Here is a 17,915-nt window from a genome sequence, read left to right as displayed (position 1 = left end):
ACAATGGAACTCTGAAAATCCACAACCCAATTCATGGCACATTCAAGGCATATACTGGGGCTAAAAAATTTGATATGATTTGAAAGTAGCTAAGTGCTTGTTTGGCATAAGTAGCTGGTATTGTTAGGCCTCTAGTTGGACTTTATTTGAACTCTATGGCTGTCTTGCGCAATTCAAAGATGGATCGTACTGAAACTTGGAGCTCAAAAGCTGAACAATATTAAGAGTTGGAACAGACAAAGCTGTAGCTTCAATATTACTTCAAAATAGCTGGAATGAGCCTCCTCTTCTTTAGGCTAAACCACCCCTGCTCTCTCAGCTGCTCCTCACAGGACTTGGGAGAGAGACTGGAATGTTATGGCTAATGGCTGAAATCTTGTTATGAAGGAACTTTTGCCCATTCTGACAAAACTGAATAAAGAAGCTGCGACCACTGAAGCCCAGCCCTCCCTGAAAATGCCTCCTGACTGGAACTTGGGACTGTGATTTAAGGCACCTACGGGAACTTGAGACAAGATCAAGGTGACACCATTGTCCTTTTAGCTCAGGTCTGGGGAGAATGAACAAGGCTAATTGAGAAAAATGAATCCACACAAAGCCAAACCCAGCAGCTCTCCTGAAAATCAGCTCTGTCTGACTTCAGGCTGGGCAAGGCCACAGACTCATTTGCTGAGGCCAGGTTTGCACACAAACCTCCCATCAACAGAGGGGGGAGGAGGAAATTTTCGGGGTGTGGTGCAACCTCTAATAACAGGCAGGGGACACCCATCCTCCCTCAGACAAACGGGCTCAGCTCTAAAACCCCCCAGCCCCAGAAGGCCACGGCCAGGGGACATTCCCATGAGGGGCAGCTGAGGAGGTGTCATAACCCATCCAAGACCTCCAAAGTGTCCCCAGACCCATTCCTGAGGCCTTGCACTAGACAACTGTATGGCATGCAAAGGAACACAACAGATCTGAAAATCCACAACCCAATTCATGGCAGGCTCGAAAGCATATACTGGTGCTAAAGATTTCATATTATTTGAAAGTAGCAAGAGACAGAGTCCAACTTGCCCCACCCCAAGGAGGTACCTGTACATGCAACTGAACTGCTGCATGAGGAGAGTGGCATGATCACATCCTCTCTTTCCCTTTGGAATTCTCTTTCAGAGTACAGATATGACAAAACCAAAAAGTACAACTGGAGCCCATCTTTACCTTCAAACGAAATTCAGGACTCCTCGCTGGCAGAGACCAATGCCCTGTGAGTTCAGGGCTGGCTGGCAGAGACAATCTCTGCGCACAAGTCACCGGGCGAATCGCTGGCTGCGGCCGTGGCAGAGCCCAGGCTGCCAACACCCAGCCTGGAGCGCTCTGCGCCAACTGAGGCGGCGGCGCCGTCACAGCCGCTGTGGCCGCGCTCGCGGTTCCCCGGCAACCGCGGCACCCGATTGTCGGGGCCGGGCCGGGCCGGGGACGCCGGGAGGGCCTCGGTCCCCGCTCCTTCCAGCCCTGCTGCCCCCTCGGGCCCCGGGCGCAGGGCGAGGAATCCGCTCCGGGGCCCGCACCGTGACGGCCACAGCGGCAGCGCTCGATATCGCCGGGGCTCGGCCCCAGCCCCGGGCTGCTCCTGCACAAGGAAGGCGGCGCCGGGGGGAACCCAGGCTTGGACACTTTGTGTTCAGCGCACAGAACAAGTGGGAATCAGCCACTGCAGGCAGGAACAGGCACCTTCTCCTTCTTCTAGGGACACACAAGGAGCAGAAGGCATTTCCTGCTGGAATGGTTTATCACCTCACCAGCACCAGCAATTAGTGCTCCAGAAGACTGACATGATCACACCCTGTAATTTCTCTTTGGCATTCTGAAAGTGCTAAAAGGAAAAAAAAAAACAACAATCTTGATCAACCTCTATCTTCAACTGAAATGCAAGACTGATTTTCAGTTGTATTCCCAGCATTGTAATAAAAACACATACTAGAATCAGAATTGTTGCAGGTTTCCTGCTTGCAGTAAACTCCAGATTTTAATATTCTTCCAGTAAACTCGAGATTTTAATACTTTTTCTGAGTTGATCTGGAATATATAGGTTTATATATTCTAAAGGACTTAGGGCTTTTTAAATTACTGCATACTGCTTCATGCTGCTGAGCAATAGCACAGATTGATTGTGTCTTCAGCAGAACTGGTTTGTTTTAGTAGAAAGACTTAGAAATGAAAAACTTTCTAAGTTAACCAGAATTAAGAAAGTACTTTAGAAAAGGAGGTAAAAAAAGACCAACCCCATTAGTTTATGATGTTTCTAAGTCTACTACTCTGTGCAGCCTAAGGAAGCTGTCATGGAATAAGGGAAGTGAGATCTCACAGCCATGTTATCCATAAGTGTGTGGAAAACCTTCACACAGAGTGCCTGCACGGCCGCTTTACAGACTTGGAGACAGAAGAGCAACACAGGATTGAACTAAGAGAGACAAATATACAATTCCAGTCAAATGACAAGTTATTTTCTTGTCAGATGGGGCCGCAGATTGTACGCTGCTCACCATCCTGGGGGTTCGGGATGTCCTGCAGCATGGCTGAGCCATGAGACTTGTGGAGTAGAATTATGAAGAGGTGAAGCACAAACATTTCTTATGCACTTTTATTGCGTTACCAACTCCCTTTAAATCTCTGAAGTAGTCATTAGTGTCAACAGCATATCCAACCACAAATTTATCTGGAATTTCAAAGCCTTTATCTGTAAAAAAATGCAGTTCTTTTTATACTTCAGTAGTGTAAGTAGCTCTGAAATGCACAGTTGGTTTTCAACACATACTTGAGCTGAGATAAATAGGCATCATCTCCTTCAGGGTGGTTTCTTAAGAATCTGAGCTGTACATTTATGACAGAGGCTACAATCTAAACCATTCCCATCAGTCAGTAAGATAATTAAGGTATTAAGAGAATGATTTTTATGAAAAAAATATTTGTTCCTACCCTAGTTACGAGGTAGTCCTCGGAGAGGAGAAAAGAAGTGTGATTTTACTTGAGTGGAAGTAGATGAACTGTGATTCAGTAGGACTTGTCAATTTGGAAACAAGGCAAGTTTAATAATGTGGAGTCAAAACAAATGCCCTCCAGGGTCAAAGCAAAGCAAACACAGTTAAGGTTTGAGCTGTTTCTGCTATCTAAAGAGTTGAGTTTGTATATCAAACAGCTAAACCTGCACTCAGGCCAATTAGGGGAAAAAACCAAGGTGGTCATGAAGTCTCAGGATAGCCTAGCTGGTCATTGGCTTTTTGTGTAGCTTCTCCTCATTGCTCTCTGCCTTCATGAAACTTATGTGCCAGCTGTCAGATTTGCTGCTTGAAGTGAAATTGCAGGACTGTTTTGGAAAGGACAGAAAAAAAAATGCCAGAAAAAGATGATACTTACAGTCTGCTCTGTTTCCTGGACTCTGATGTGTCCTTGTAACAAGCAGGCTGTAAGGCAGAGCAGAGAAGGTTGATTTTTAAAATGCCTTGCCCTAAGCTCTAGACTTCCATTCTGCCGCACCTTCCCATAAGTGTCTGAGGGGAGGGGAGGGGAAGGGGAAGGGGAATGGGAAGGGAAAGGAGAAGGGGAAGGGGAAGGCAAACAGCAAATTGCAGCAAATTAGGCAAGAAAAACACACTAAAACCCTCAGTTAAAGAAATTTGCACTGATTTTCAAAGGAGACTGTTGCCTGAACTACTGACTTGACTTTAGTGGTTTCTGAAGAGTCTTTCTGTAAGTATTTATGAAAGCTTAAAAGATGGTGATAAAGGCACCTATGTCAGGTCTATCCATTGCTCTATGTATAGCACTGGTATTCCAGAGCCACAGTGAACGAGTCAGTTGAGTATGGTTCATTTCTGGGCACTCTGGGATAAAATGGGGAATAGGATCTTTGGCAGCAGTCATCACTGATCACTCCAAATTTCCACTAAGCTGGGTGGGAATTATTCACTGTTTCAAAGCCCAGCAATTTAAATCAGTGTTAAGTGGCTGGAAGTATGCAGCATCAAAATCTTAATAAAGAGGGATTTCCTGGAAAATACACAAGAACAGTTGCTTCCCTTTAAAAGCTGAAGATGCTAATTCATACCTTCCCATTTAGTGCAGACAGTTCCTCTCCAAAAATTTTTTTTTTTTTTGCAGGAGTATCATTCTAGAAGGAGAAAAGAGAGATGGAAGTCATATAAAGCATGCCCCAAAGGGTTATCCTGTATTTATTTGAAGGGTGTGCTGCTCTTGCTTTTTGCAAGAGGAGGGAGTTGGAGCTCTGCCCCTGGCTTTGGCATGTTGAGTGTTCTGCTGGATGTTTATTCCAGTGAATGTATAATATCCATCCTTTGGGGTAGATCAGTAAATCAGCTCCTACAGCTGTACAACCCTGAGCATTTCATGCATCCAAATATTAAAATTACAGGTTTGAATGTCCAGCAATTAAAAATTTATTCAACTTCTTTTTCTAGCTCATAGAAAATCTGGGTTTACAACAAACTAGAATACTTCCTACAATACAGATGCCTCCATTCTCTGCACATCTGTAACTCTGGCTGATCTACAATACTGATAAAAATTGCAGCTTGTAGTTTCACACAAATTCAACGGTTTTTCCTGGGTTTTCTGCTCACATTGAACTTATCTTAAGGATTTACTTTTGCTTTCTCCATAAACTCTGGAAAGATGTGATTAGTTTTATCCTATTTTGGTAAGTAGGCAAACCTCATCGTGCTGTTTTTCAATTGAGTTTATTCTGTATAAAATTACTTTTGCTTTCTTCCAGTAGTCTTGCAGACATCGTTTTCTGACTTGCACATCCAATTCTTCTGCATTGTTCACATTTAATGAGTTATCATATTATTTCAGAGACAACTGTTCAGCTTTAAAAAATATAAATAACATTAAAATTTTATGAACTAAATACAACATTTAAAAGGTATTTACTATATTTTAGTATGCTGAAGGACCGCCCCAATAATTTAATACAAAATAACAATTTTTATAAAACTTAGATTTATATATAAATGCAAACACACTTGAAATATAAGCTGAAGTTACAAGAGGTGAACTTGCAATTATAGTTCCTATAAACTGTTTTCACAATGATGCTGTGAAAAGAAAAAGAAAAGCTTTTTCATTGAATTAACTCTGGGCTCTTCACCAGTACGAGTCTCTGCTTTTGTAAAAAAACAACTCCATATTAATGGACACTACAAATCTCCACACCTCCTCAGTCTTACACAAACACCTCAGTTGTGCCTGCAGCACAGAAATGGAGGTACACATTTGTTTTTTCCTAATTAGCAACTGCACACCCTCCACGCTCTCGAGATTAGAGGACAAGGTCTCTCTGTTTCATGGGAGGGATTGTACAGATAATTAACAAAAAAACTGAAATGGGGCCTAAAAATACATCTTACTTCAGAAAAAACAAGATCAAGATTTCCTAAGATTGGAAATTAATGCAGACACAGGGATTTCAGGCTTGATGATCTCCTGGTTTATTCTCTCCCTCTAGTGGTACATCCCCAGGACTAAAGTATCCCCTGGGTGTTAAATGACAATATTGAGATTTTTCACACAATTTAGAGATGGGAAAGCTTTTAAGAACTGGCCCTACATGGAGAGGTTTCACAAATGCATTTTTGCAACATGGTTGGAATTTTACTTCTCTTTTTTAGCCTAAGTCAGTTCTTGATGACAAATAGGCAACTTTCTGTGCAGAAAACAAACATCTTTTGGACTACACAGAATTACAAAAAAAGCTGCCACAGTTAAAATCACTTGTGGAATCAGCAGAACACTGAGATGGAAACAATTCCTCTCCTTTTTAAAGCAGTAACAGCAAGCTTACTCATTTGTTTGCAGTTCTGCAGCACAAAAGGAGCAGCTTTGATGAGTTCCTCGTCCTGAGATTCTGTCAATACCTGAACCATGAGTGCCAGGCCATTGCTCTGAAGCAGCTCACACTGGTTCTCTTCTAGAACAGGACGTGGTAAGGAAAGCTTTGGTTTCAGCCCCACACACCTTCACCTTACAGTCATTTGAGGGGCTGCAAGTTTCTGTAGAAAGAGAGATTTTCATTCCAGACCCGAGCCTGCTGCAGTGACAGCAGGAGAGCTTCACATCCCACAGGATGATTTGACCAGAACTCAGATTGCTGTAAGAAAACTGAAGGACTGAGACCACTTATTTGATGGAGTTCCAAGCTCATTTAATTCTGGCCTGAAACATTTGAATAATGACTCCTGTATTTCTTCTCTTCCATCACCTGCTCTTGGAGTAGATATGCAACATTTCTGTGAGGCCTGAGATGCAGAAATATCAAACTCTCAAGGCTTATAATTAGCAAAATTAAATTAGTAGCTTAAGCCTGGTCTAGCCAATCTGTTCCTCCTCATTTCTTATGTCATTAGCTGAATTTTTATTGTGCTTTCATTCACATATGTAATCATAGAACTGGTAACTTGCTAAACATAGTTCTTTCTTCTTTAAACTTAATAAAAAAAGGAAATAAAAAATTTTAACATTTTTATTTTGACAGTGTTGACACTTTAGGAGAAACTTTTTCCTTTTGAAATAATTTTTCAATAATTTTTTAATGTTTTTTCTTTTCAAAAGACATTTTCCATTAAGTCTTGTTTCACTAATTCTTCATGAAAAAATGTCTGTCAAAATAAATTTTGACCTCTTGAGCTAATTATTGAACATGGTTTTGGCACTCAGAGGATGAAAATCGACCAGGATTTTTGAACATAAGGCCTTTTTCTTGTTTCTCTAAACATTCATGAGAAAAACCAGAAGTACAAATAAATTTCCCTTTCTCTTTTCTTGTGCTACCACAAAATACCAACTGAAGTGCTGTATTTGTACCAGACACGCTTGGGCAAGCCCTGAGGAACATGACAAAAACATTTCAGGGCTACCAACTGCTTCTGTGTCTTGAAAGCAATGCTCTTACATGGCTTTTACAAATATTCCTGGCCTTGTAAGCAGTGGATAGAAGCTGTATGTGCCCAGGACCATGAAAAGGGTGCTCAAGACAACCCATCTGCTAGGTCTGGATTGTAGTAGCTTTCAGGTCTGGATTAATTATTCCCTGGGACACCTAAGCCCAGCTCTGAATTCTTGCATATTTAGTCTAGGTTTTCAAGCTCCTAAAGACACTTCCTGCTAACAAGCTTAAAAATGTAAAGAAGGAACATTCTAGAAAACTTTTTGCCCAAATACTGACACTGTATTATTTAAGAGAACTCTCTCTCATGTTCCAGTCTTGATGAAGTGACACCACGGGAGGAGTCAGTGGATGAGAATTTAGGAGAAGCTGACAGACAGCAAAGAGAAAAAGCAAATCTTACCACAAACTTCAGTTACAGTGTCCAATTGTTAGAATAATACTGATTTTTTTCACCTGTGCTCACTGTCTCATGGGACAGCAGTTTCAGCAGCTCTGACACAGTGGGATATTCTGCCAAGACAACACTCATGGCAGCTGTTTGTTAAAATAATTGGAAGGAAAAGAAAGTCAATCATGAGTGTACAGGAATTATCCAAGGATCAAATGCTGGGTTTGGAGGGAACTGTACAGAGCCCTCAGAGCCTTGGGCCTGCTCAGCTCTGCCCTGCTCCACCTTGAACAGCTCAGATTACCCCACCCCTCCTGGGCTGCTCCCAAATCCAGCCCTGTCCATCCTCCCAGCCTGTGCTCCATGGAGAGGAGGCAGAAGATCTGATGAATGAGGAGGGCTTTGCACTGTGCAGCTTCTGGAGATCCCTGCTGAGTTTCTCCATGTCCTTGATCAGCTCCAGGAAGGAGCCAGAGAGAGCTGAATAAGCTCTGACACGCAGAGTATCTGCCATAAAAAGAGCAGGGGGCAAGCCCTTCCTGGCACTGGCAACACCACTGCTGGACCATCCACGCTGAGGCCCAGTCCTGTCACACCCAGCTGATCTGAAACTACCCTCACAACTAGTGCAGGCTGATGCTTTTCAACTTTTGGGAACTTCCATTTGAAGCTCTTATGGCAGAAGTGTGAGATACAGCAACCATGGCCACAGCACAGGCTCGTCAGGATCACAGGCTTCTGCAAACCTCCTGTGCAAAACACAAAACCTCACCAGGAGAGCAGTGCCCAGCCAGCAAACCACAGCAGAGTGTGCTGTGCAGAAACAACACATTTGTTCAGCTCCACCTCTAAATGACTAAAGCTTCCTAAAGCTACACAATTTATTATTCAGCCACAGGCCTAACTCCAGGATCCAAACTGACTGGTCAAATCCAGGCCCAGAGCTCAGCTTTACTTACCCAGCACGGGCTGGAGCATCTCACTTCTAATGTTCACTGGGGTTTAAATTTCACTGCATTTATTTGAGCAACAATGGGACAGTAATCCACCTCAGACGAACTGAATCACTCCCCACTTACACCTCTGAGTTTTAAAAAGCACTCCTGCATCCACTGGGATGTGTAGAACTTAACTGCCTTTAAGTATTCATTTCTGCAACTCTTCCACCAGCACAAGACTTTAAAAATTACATTTTAAAATGACCACAGATCAAAAATGTCTTTTCACTCACAGTTAGTAGCAATACAGGCATCCAGGGTCTTTGTTACTACCACTGCAAGTTTCATGCTGGAGTGATACAAACAGGAATCATGCAAAAACTCAAGGAGAACTTTGGCTAATGTATCCAATCCTCCAATAGAAACAAAATATTTCTGCACATCTGCTTAGTGGAAAAAAAAAGAAAAAATGTTATTTAAGAGACAGAGTTTGCCAATTATTTTAGCATTTCACTAAGTAAGTCCATCAGATTTTTTCTGTGCATGTGTTAGTCATTACATTTCTTATACAACAGAAGCTGGATATACATTGATCTCAAGAAATGCAGTAACTGCATATAAAATAGTTACAGGAAAACATGACCCTGATATGTGCATACAAAGGGCAAACATCATGCCTGAGTTCTACCTAAGTCATTGTTTTCAGTCACATCATAAGGACTTTAATTTAGACACACTTTGAATCAGAACAGCTCTGAACAGTTTTACTGACCCTATGAAATGTAAGCAGACTGTGGCTATTTGTGGACTTGAGCGCAGCGTAGTGGAAGTAAAGATGGTGGAATACAGTGGTCAGAGTAAAAGTGGGAAGAACAGCAAATGACTTTGTAGGGATTGACAAGAAAGAAAAACCCATTGAGCTCTTGGATTAAGCTTCCTTTTATCAAATGCAAAACTGTGTAAAACTTGAGCTGCACTTACAGTTGTTTGCAACTGTGAGACCACAAAATAAACAGATGGGATGAACTATCTCAGGCTCTGTGCAACTCTCCAGACACTCTCTGGCATAGGGAAAAACCCAACAGGAAATGTTTGTATTCTCTTCTGGAAAAGGAAAAACAAATTACCCCAAATCAAAACTCAATGAAATCAACTTCAGCTGAACGGTAAAAATGAAACCAAAGTGTGTACAGATTTGGAGAATATCTTTGAACTTCTTCCACAATTTTCAGAGCAACACGTCCTGTTCTGGGGGTTGTTGACACAGGCACAGAGAGTGCTGCACACTGAGGACCAGAGCTGATAGCAGGGATCAGTGTTTTCAGCTGACAGATTCTTCTCAGACCTGCACAGAGTTGTTCTCTTAGGGAAAATGCAAACAAGTCCAAAACAGTCAAGGAAACATAGCTGCTAACCAGCCTACTATTTGTCTGTTTGAATTGCAACCCTGTTCACCTCAACAACTGCAGCAGCAGGCTGATGCCGCCTGTGTCTCTGACACAGCTTTGCCCAGTTCCTAAAAGAGAACACACACAAGACTCCAGAGTCAAATGCAACTGCAGACAAAATCTTAACAGCAAGCTGAATTGACATACATACATTCCCTTTCCTAAGCACATATCCTCCCCAGAAGGAAATACAAAATCAGATGAACATATTGGTAAATAACCTTTCTATGTCTCTCTCTTTCTAGACAATCTCAGAAACGATGAGTTTGCATTTGCAAACTATCTTTTTAGAACTAAACCACGTTCTGCTGTTTAAGGAAATCCCAGTGAGCAATGACCTACTTCGACAATTCAGGTTCAGTTCCATGCAAACATTCATCTTTATAAATTCACTTCACCAAAACATTGCTTATTGAATGTTCCAAATTTTGGACTGCAAATTGGCAAATAGAAAAGGAGTGTTGTTGTAACACGGAAAAAAACCTCAACTTACCATTATTTGACACCAGTACTAAGATGACAGAAACATTCTTTTCAAATTCACACCAGAATTCTTTATAATTAAAAATCAAATGAGGTTTTCAAACAATGCAGAAGTACACACAGTCTGTTGACAAGATGCTGAAAACAAAAAGTGAAAACCATTAAGTCCTAAAGTAAGCTACTCATCATCCTAAATCATTAATTCTCAGTTGTGGCCAGTATGTGGGGAGCAGAGACAGGACAGGACTATGAAGTGCCTGAGGGCTTCCCCTGCAGTGAGTTCTACACCAAGCAGGACCCTGGCAAGCTTTGGAACAATCCAGGAGTCATTGAACACTTGCTGCTGAGGGAGAGGGGGAGTGCAGGGGTCTGGTAACTTAAAGACACCCTGTGTGCACAAGTCAGCAAAGCACTGATCAAATCTGGGCATGGACAGGGCAACTGGGGCACCCTCACTGCCCTTGCTCCAACTGACAATCTTGTCATCTCATTTTGGGAGACCAAAAGCAAATGGAGACAAAGCAGGAGCACAAGTAATGGCAGGGGGCCATAGCACACTCAGAAATACAAACAATGTTATTTTTATTACCATTGCTCTCTAGAATAATCCCCAATGTAAATAAAGCTGCTTCTTTTACCATGCAATGAGCACTCGACTTGGCAAGGTCATTTATAAACATCAAACCACCAATTTCTCCAAAGTATTCGCTCGCTTCACCTACAAGAGGAAAAAAGAACAGAAACTTTTGCTTCTGTTTTTCTGCAAAATGAAAGGCTTCTAAGATTTTCCAACCTCTCAAGCCTTATGTCCTTTAGACATTTTTACAGTGCCCACCAGTGTCTTGGCATATATGGTGAACAGAAATGACTGCATTGTTTCTAAGGAAAAGCCTTTCTTACTGTTTTGTTGGCAAATGGAATAGATAGTGACCAAAGCCTCCTGCTCAGACCGAGCGCAGTCCATCTGAGATTTAAGGCGTTCAAGCAGTAAGTTCAGATCTCTTTTCATATCTAGGAGCAAACACAAAAATCTTCTTTAAAATCGTTATCTTTTCAATCTATTAATCTAGTCAGTATTAGAATAAACCTGTCAAAATGTAGTATGCATGTGTATTTTTAAAAAGGAGGGGAAGTGAGCCAGAATGGAGCAACATCACTTCTATTCAGCCACAAACAACAAACCTAGAAATATTTCTGTTCCAAAGTTTGTTCTTTGAGCATGACTTCATTTGCAGACTAACAGCCTCCTTTTAATATTTCTGGCCTTTAATTACTAGTAATTCTTAGGAAGTCTGATGTAAACTACTAAATATTAAATTCAAAGTTGCAAGGTGCATTAAGTATAAATAATACACAGCCACTAAAGTATTCAGAGTGCAAATAAAATTTGGAGTGCAGCTGAAAATCTATGGAGTAGTAAGGAAAGAGTCCAAGAGCACAAGGCTGCTCCGTGGTACTGAGGTACAGGAGACATAAACCATGCAGCACAGCAGCAGAGCCCTCAGTCAGGTGGTTGGAGATGTAACACAAAATATTCTCTGGGCACCTACATACAACCCTACGTGGGTAAACAGACTTGGAAAATCTGCTTCTTAGTCTTTGGGCTATCATTAAAAGACTTAGTTGCTAATTCTTTCTAACAGTGACAGAAGATATTGTTTACTGCAAACCCTTACAAGGTTTGAGGGTTCTTAAAGAAGATAAAATACAATAAAAATATGGATAAATATAAGCAAATTAAAAAAAAAAAAAAGTGACTTTGTGGTTGTGTTTTTTACTATGTGTGTAGGTTTGGCATTGGATTTACCCTTTGCAGATCCAATACAGCATCCAAAATTTGGCAACTAGGAAAAAGCATGTTTTCCCAACTGCTCACCACCCCACAACAGGCCTATCACAGTGGTCTACTAAAACTTTGTAAAATTGATGCAGATTATAATGACAAATTATATTAGATATCTTACCACACTGATTTATCTGCACCTTTTGAGTCTTCATTTTTGTTTTATCTCTGTTCTTGTTCTACAACAGCAAGGAAAAAGTTCTTTCAGTTCTGCTCAGATTAGCAGTGTTTATAATACATGCAGTATAAATTACATCATTTTTCTAAAATGCACTTTTCCCAGTTTTCTGCTTTTACTTTGTCACCTCACACACACAGTTGAGTGTATTCTTGTATGGCAAAGTTTTCCTTTGGAAATACAGCATTTTATAATAGCCCTGCATTTGTAACTACCAGGTGATCATCTTTCGAGAGTGGACATTCTGCAGAAATCAGGTTGTTCCGTGTTACCCCTGAGGGGCACTGTCAGTAAAGAATATCCCCTGCTCCGTGTCACTGATCACAACAAAGCTGATCCAACTCTCTTTACAAGAGTGGCCAACTTTGCCATCAGCCAACAACTGGCACTAAGACCAAGTCATGTTACTTAGGGGGTGAACACTCTAAAACACTCGGCCTCCTGCTGCTCCAGGAGCCACTAAAGCATCAGCACTGTTCTGGCAGCACTGATCAAACAAGGGCAGTGAGCACAGAGACATGTTCCTTACAGTGAGAACTCACTGAAATTCACCAGAGACATTGCCACATTCCATGGACCATGTAACCCACAAAACCCCACAGCATTGCTTCTTCACAAACCCCACGGGGCAGCCTCTGAGAGCAGAGCAGCAGAGTGACATTCAGCTTTGGAGGCAGAAAGATGCTCCCTCAAACATGCCCCAAGTCCCAAACAGAGGAGGTTGATGCAAGCATCACAGCAACCTCTTACAATTTCTCCAAAAATTACTTTGCTCCAGGTAGAAACTTTAAATCAGTGGCAAATGCAGCTTAAGAATGGATTCCTTTTCCTTCTCCAAGTGGAGCAAAGGCTCAAAGCAGAATCACTGTCATCTTAATGAAGACAGCCAGCCCTGCTTTCTCTTGGGAGTTACTGATTGCTCCCATTCCTTTGCTGCTTCCCTTAGAGAGCGAGAATTGAGAGTTCATCTCCCTGCAGCCTTTCAGAAGAGATAACAGACATGCATTTCATTTTCCTGCAAATCCAACTCTGCCACAACAAGGAAAAGCTTGCCAGCCTTCCTCACCTCTTTTTGTCCTACTGCCACCACCCCGCCGGACTAAGAAAAAACACAACTCATCCAAACAAAAGGAAGGCTGTAAAAATGAGTTCGCTCTGGAGCTAATTGCTTTTCAGAAGAATTTCATTTCATACATGTTTATACAATTATGCAATATAGGAAGCATAAGGGGTTTAAAACTGGATGTATACAAGGACACATCTTGACCTTTACCTGCATCTTTTTGACTTTTGCAACCTACAGGAATTACACAAAATAGTATTTATAAACCAGACTACATTAATTAGATGCAAATAGCTCACCTCAGTTGTTGCATCACAGAACAAGGTGGAAAGGCAAACAACTAGATTTGCTTCAACAGACAGCTGGCAAATGTTGCATATCAATCTCTTCTCCATCAGTTATGGAAAATAACCCAGTAACATTGCTTCAAACCTCAGAAACCACTCCTGGAGAAGTGCAGATCTGCCAACGTGTGTGCTCAGCAGCACTAGAGCACATGGCTGGCACGGTCAGTAGACCAGCCAGCCTGGGCAGGATTTACCCTTCGAAACCCAGGGAGCAAAGCCCAGAGGGAGAAGTGCGGGTTGTTGGCGTCCTGTGCAAACCAAACCCCACAGCAGCAGCTGAGGCCGTGAGGACGCTGAGCTGTGGAACAGGACTCGGGGCTGTCCTGGCCTATTCCAGCTCCCCCGCACCCTCCTCCCTCAGACGGGCCGTGTGTGATTTACAGCTCATTATCACAGCTCCACTCTGAAGCCTTAGCAAGCACCCCAGATCAGCCCAAAAAGAAAAGGGAAAGAACATATCAAAATTTAAAACAAAGTGGGGGGAGGGGGGGCTTGGAAGGCAACAGTCTAAAGATGAAACAGCAGCTGCATTCTTCCGTGGGAAGGCTGGTGAGTCCCAAGGGGGAAATGGGGCACGGCTCGGGTACCTGTGATCCAGCGGCGCGGGTGGCTCCGGGCAGACCCCGAGGCGAGGCGGGTGCCCGCTGCCGAGCGCTGTCCGGCTGAGAGGTGGGAACTGTGGGCTGAGAGGTGGGATCTGCGGGATGAGGGGTGGGATCTGCGGGACGAGGGCTGAGATCTGCGGGCTGAGGGGTGGGATCTGCGGGCTGAGGGGTGGGATCTGCGGGCTGAGGGGTGGGATCGCCGAGCTGAGGGATGGGATCCGCAGGCTGAGGGATGGGATCCGCAGGCTGAGGGATGGGATCCGCGGGCTGAAGGACGGGATCCGCGGGCTGAAGGACAGCGGAGGCCCCGCCGGACTGAGGGCCGGGATCTCGCGGAGCTGAGGGCAGAGCCCGGCCCGGCCCCTCAGGAGACGCCGCAGCCGCAGCGCCACCCGAGCGCCTCAGGGCACGGCCGCCCTCTGAGTCGGGACAGCCCTGAGCCTTGGATAAGAAAAAATGCAGTTCTGCTGCCGACGAGGCGAGCCAATTTGCAAATGCAGCTTACCCTGCCAAAAACAGCTACTGCCTTTTTCTTTCAGAGGTGAGTCATCAGAAGTAATGAAAATGTGTTGCATTTTAAACCAAAGAGGAAAAGAAACGAAAGCGCTCAGAGAGGATTTGGCAAAGCCAAGAGATGCCAATGTGGCTTATCCTGTTGGCTGCTCAGTTATTGCAGCCCTTTGCTACTTTACCATTTGTCTTGTGTGGAGATTGGGCTCAGATAATTCAGTGATGGGTACAAGAGAAATTTTAAAAGTCACAGTTGATTGCAAAAGAATACAGCTTAGGAAAATATAAATAGATCGGGAAGTATTTACATCAGGATGATGACAGTTACCACCTAGAGACCAAAATAAGCCCTTTTAACCAAACTTCATTGATATCCTTGTTCCTCAAGCCCTACTATCCATTTGTTTGGCTGATGTAGTATAATGTATAAGTACTGTTCAATAGCTTGTATTGTTTATACTTGCTAACACTTCTGTTGTGTTTTCTAAAAGCTCTGAGTATTTTTTAGTTTGAAAAAAATAATCAATTATTTTGGTACTAACACTGCAGTTCTGTGTTTCCTTTTGGTACTCAGCTGAAGAAATACAGAAAAAAAAAGAGCAGAAGAAATAGCAGAGGTGGATAGTAGATCACAAGGAGCAGAGTTACAGGAGATGAGTACATTACTACTGCCACTGCTTAAGAGCATCTCTTACAAAAAGCAGACTGGCTACACTGTCCCAACTCTGTCATTTCAACTCTCCATGACTTGTTTCTTGCTTTGCAAAGCTGAGCTGAGCCATTTTTACCTAATATGAGTAACAACTAGTAATACACACTTACAGTTCTCTTGTATCACTGCAACAGCACGAGGTACCCTTAGAATTTTTTAGGGTAATTGCAATGCCATCCCTGAATTTAAACAGGTTCAAGGTATTATTTGTAGTTTATTCTTGAAGGTAATTTGTAGCAAAAGTCAAAAAATTATTGCAGATGGTCAATAACTGGACTGTTATGTGTACGGGATGCACAGGTTGATTTAAGTACTGCTCCATTCTGTGTGACTCCAGGCTTTGAGAAAGAGTAATCCCACCTGGCATTTGGACTTCATTTGGTCTCAGTAATTATGGATCCAGAGTAACTTGTTAGAAGCTTGTGAAAAACTGTCTCTGAAGTTTACAGCAGAGCTGAAGTGTACAGAAGGATGAGAATTCAATGAATAATTCAATGAATTACCAAGCTGTTTTGCCATTTTGAGCCTCTTGTTTTTTTCATGTTAAGTATTTACATGTATAATACAGGTGGCTTCTGTGTCTTGGTTTGGAAAGACAGGTGTTTGCTAAGGAAGGCAGGAGCCTTTCTTGAAATGGAAAAATGTAAACCTCTTCCTTCTGAATGGTTAAAAATTTGAAATTAAAGGGGGCTCTCAGTAAAAATATGGGAGCAGGAATAGCAGTTCTTTATTAGGGAAGTGTTAGTGATGGAGAGAGACAGGGAGACTGACTCGGTGACCAGAATCTGCTTTTATTGTGGGATACAAGCACTTATGTACTATTTTATGGAGACTAGTAATGTGTACTACAATGATTGGGTTAAAATCACATACACAAACATGCATATAACAACATCCCTTGCTTGCAGAGTTTAATGGGATTTTCTTTTTCCAGTAAAGTTGTCTGATTTAATATTCTTGTAATCTCGGTCTACTTTTCCAAGTTCCATTTGTTTTTGCCAAAGGATCCTGTTATCAAATCTCTTATGTTAACCAGGTCCAAAGTCCATCATCTGTCTTCTGTCCTCCAACATTCCAACATCCTAACACCTGAATTATATAACTGACGGATGGGAATGGTTTAGATTGTAACCACTGTCATCAATGTACAGCTCAGATTCTTAAGAAAGCACCCTGAAGGAGATGATGCCTATTTATCTCAGCTCAAATATGTGTTGAAAACCAACTGTGCATTTCAAAGCTGCTTACACCACTGAAGTATACAAAGAACAGCATTTTTTTACAGATACAGGCTTTGAAATTCCAGATAAATTTGTGGTTGGATATGCTCTTGAAACTAACGACTACTTCAGAGATTTAAACTGAGTTGGTAATGCAATAAAGGTGCATAAGAAATGTTTGTGCTTCACCTCTTCATAATTCTACTCCACAAGTCTCATGGCTCAGCCATGCTGCAGGACATCCTGAACCCCCGGGATGGTGAGCAGCGTACAATCTGTGGCCCCATCTGACAAGAAAATAACTTGTCATTTGACTTGAATTGGATGTTTGTCTGTCTTAGTTCAATCCTGTGTTTCTCTTCTGTCACCAAGTCTGTAAAGCGGCCGTGCAGGCACTCTGTGTGAAGGTTTTGCACACACTTATGGATAACATGGCTGTAAGATCTCTCTTCCCTTATTCCATGACAGCTTCCTTAGGCTGCACAGAGTAGTAGACTTAGAAACATCATAAACTAATAGGGTTGATCTTTTTTCCCTCCTTTTCAAAAGTACTTTCTTAATTCTGGTTAATTTGGAAAGTTTTCATTTCTAAGTATTTCTACTAAGACAAACCAGTTCTGCTGAAGACACACTCAATCTGTGCTATTGCTCAGCAGCATGAAGCTGTATGCAGCAATTTAAAAAACTGAAGTTCTTTAGAACATATAAACCTGTATATTCCAGATCAACTCAGAAAAAGTATTAAAATCTCGAGTTTACTGCAAGAATATTAAAATCTTGAGTTTACTGCAAGCAGGAAACTTGCAACAATTCTGATTCTAGTGTGTTTTTATTACAATGCTGGGAATACAACTGAAAATCAGTCTTGCATTTCATTTGAAGATAGAGGTTGATCAATACTGTGGGGTTTTTTCCTTTTAGCACATCTGTGTTCTGAAAGAGAATGCCAAAGAGAAATCCAGGATGTGATCATGTCAGTCTTCTGGAGCCCTAATTCCTGGCTGCTGATGAGGTGATAAACCATTCGAGCAGGAAATGCCTTCTGCTCCTTGTGTGTCCCTATGAAGAAGGAGAAGGTGCCTGTTCCTGCCTGCAGTGGCTGATTCCCACTTGTTCTGTGCGCTGAACACAAAGTGTCCGAGCCTGGGTTCCCCCGGCGCCGCCTTCCTTGTGCAGGAGCAGCCCGGGGCTGGGGCCGAGCCCCGGCGATATCGAGCGCTGCCGCTGTGGCCGT

At 42.5% G+C, this 17,915-nt stretch overlaps 1 protein-coding gene and 1 pseudogene across 2 annotated transcripts in view; one reads left to right on the top strand and one right to left on the bottom strand.

The window, feature by feature from the left end:
* LOC311166133 (uncharacterized protein) overlaps positions 1-17,915 on the top strand; it is a gene marked incomplete at its 3' end in the record, with an annotated part of 129,805 nt that overhangs the window by 35,001 nt on the left and 76,889 nt on the right. The gene's annotated exons all lie outside the window — the stretch shown is intronic.
* Positions 1,253-14,270, bottom strand: LOC311166127 (telomere repeats-binding bouquet formation protein 1-like; annotated as a pseudogene). Its single transcript has 15 exons — positions 14,222-14,270; positions 12,168-12,225; positions 11,104-11,214; positions 10,793-10,921; positions 10,214-10,341; positions 9,728-9,788; positions 9,496-9,632; positions 9,254-9,376; positions 8,566-8,718; positions 7,347-7,480; positions 5,843-5,968; positions 4,711-4,868; positions 4,088-4,150; positions 3,397-3,443; positions 1,253-1,655 (listed from the first exon to the last, which is right to left on the bottom strand). The product of its transcript is annotated as a telomere repeats-binding bouquet formation protein 1-like (transcript).

This window comes from Fringilla coelebs, assembly GCF_963513975.1.
Source record: "Fringilla coelebs genome assembly, contig: SCAFFOLD_43, whole genome shotgun sequence".
Taxonomy (NCBI): domain Eukaryota; kingdom Metazoa; phylum Chordata; class Aves; order Passeriformes; family Fringillidae; genus Fringilla; species Fringilla coelebs.
The sequence above is the reverse complement of the archived record's forward strand: the minus strand, read 5'-3'. Positions and strand labels throughout refer to the sequence as shown.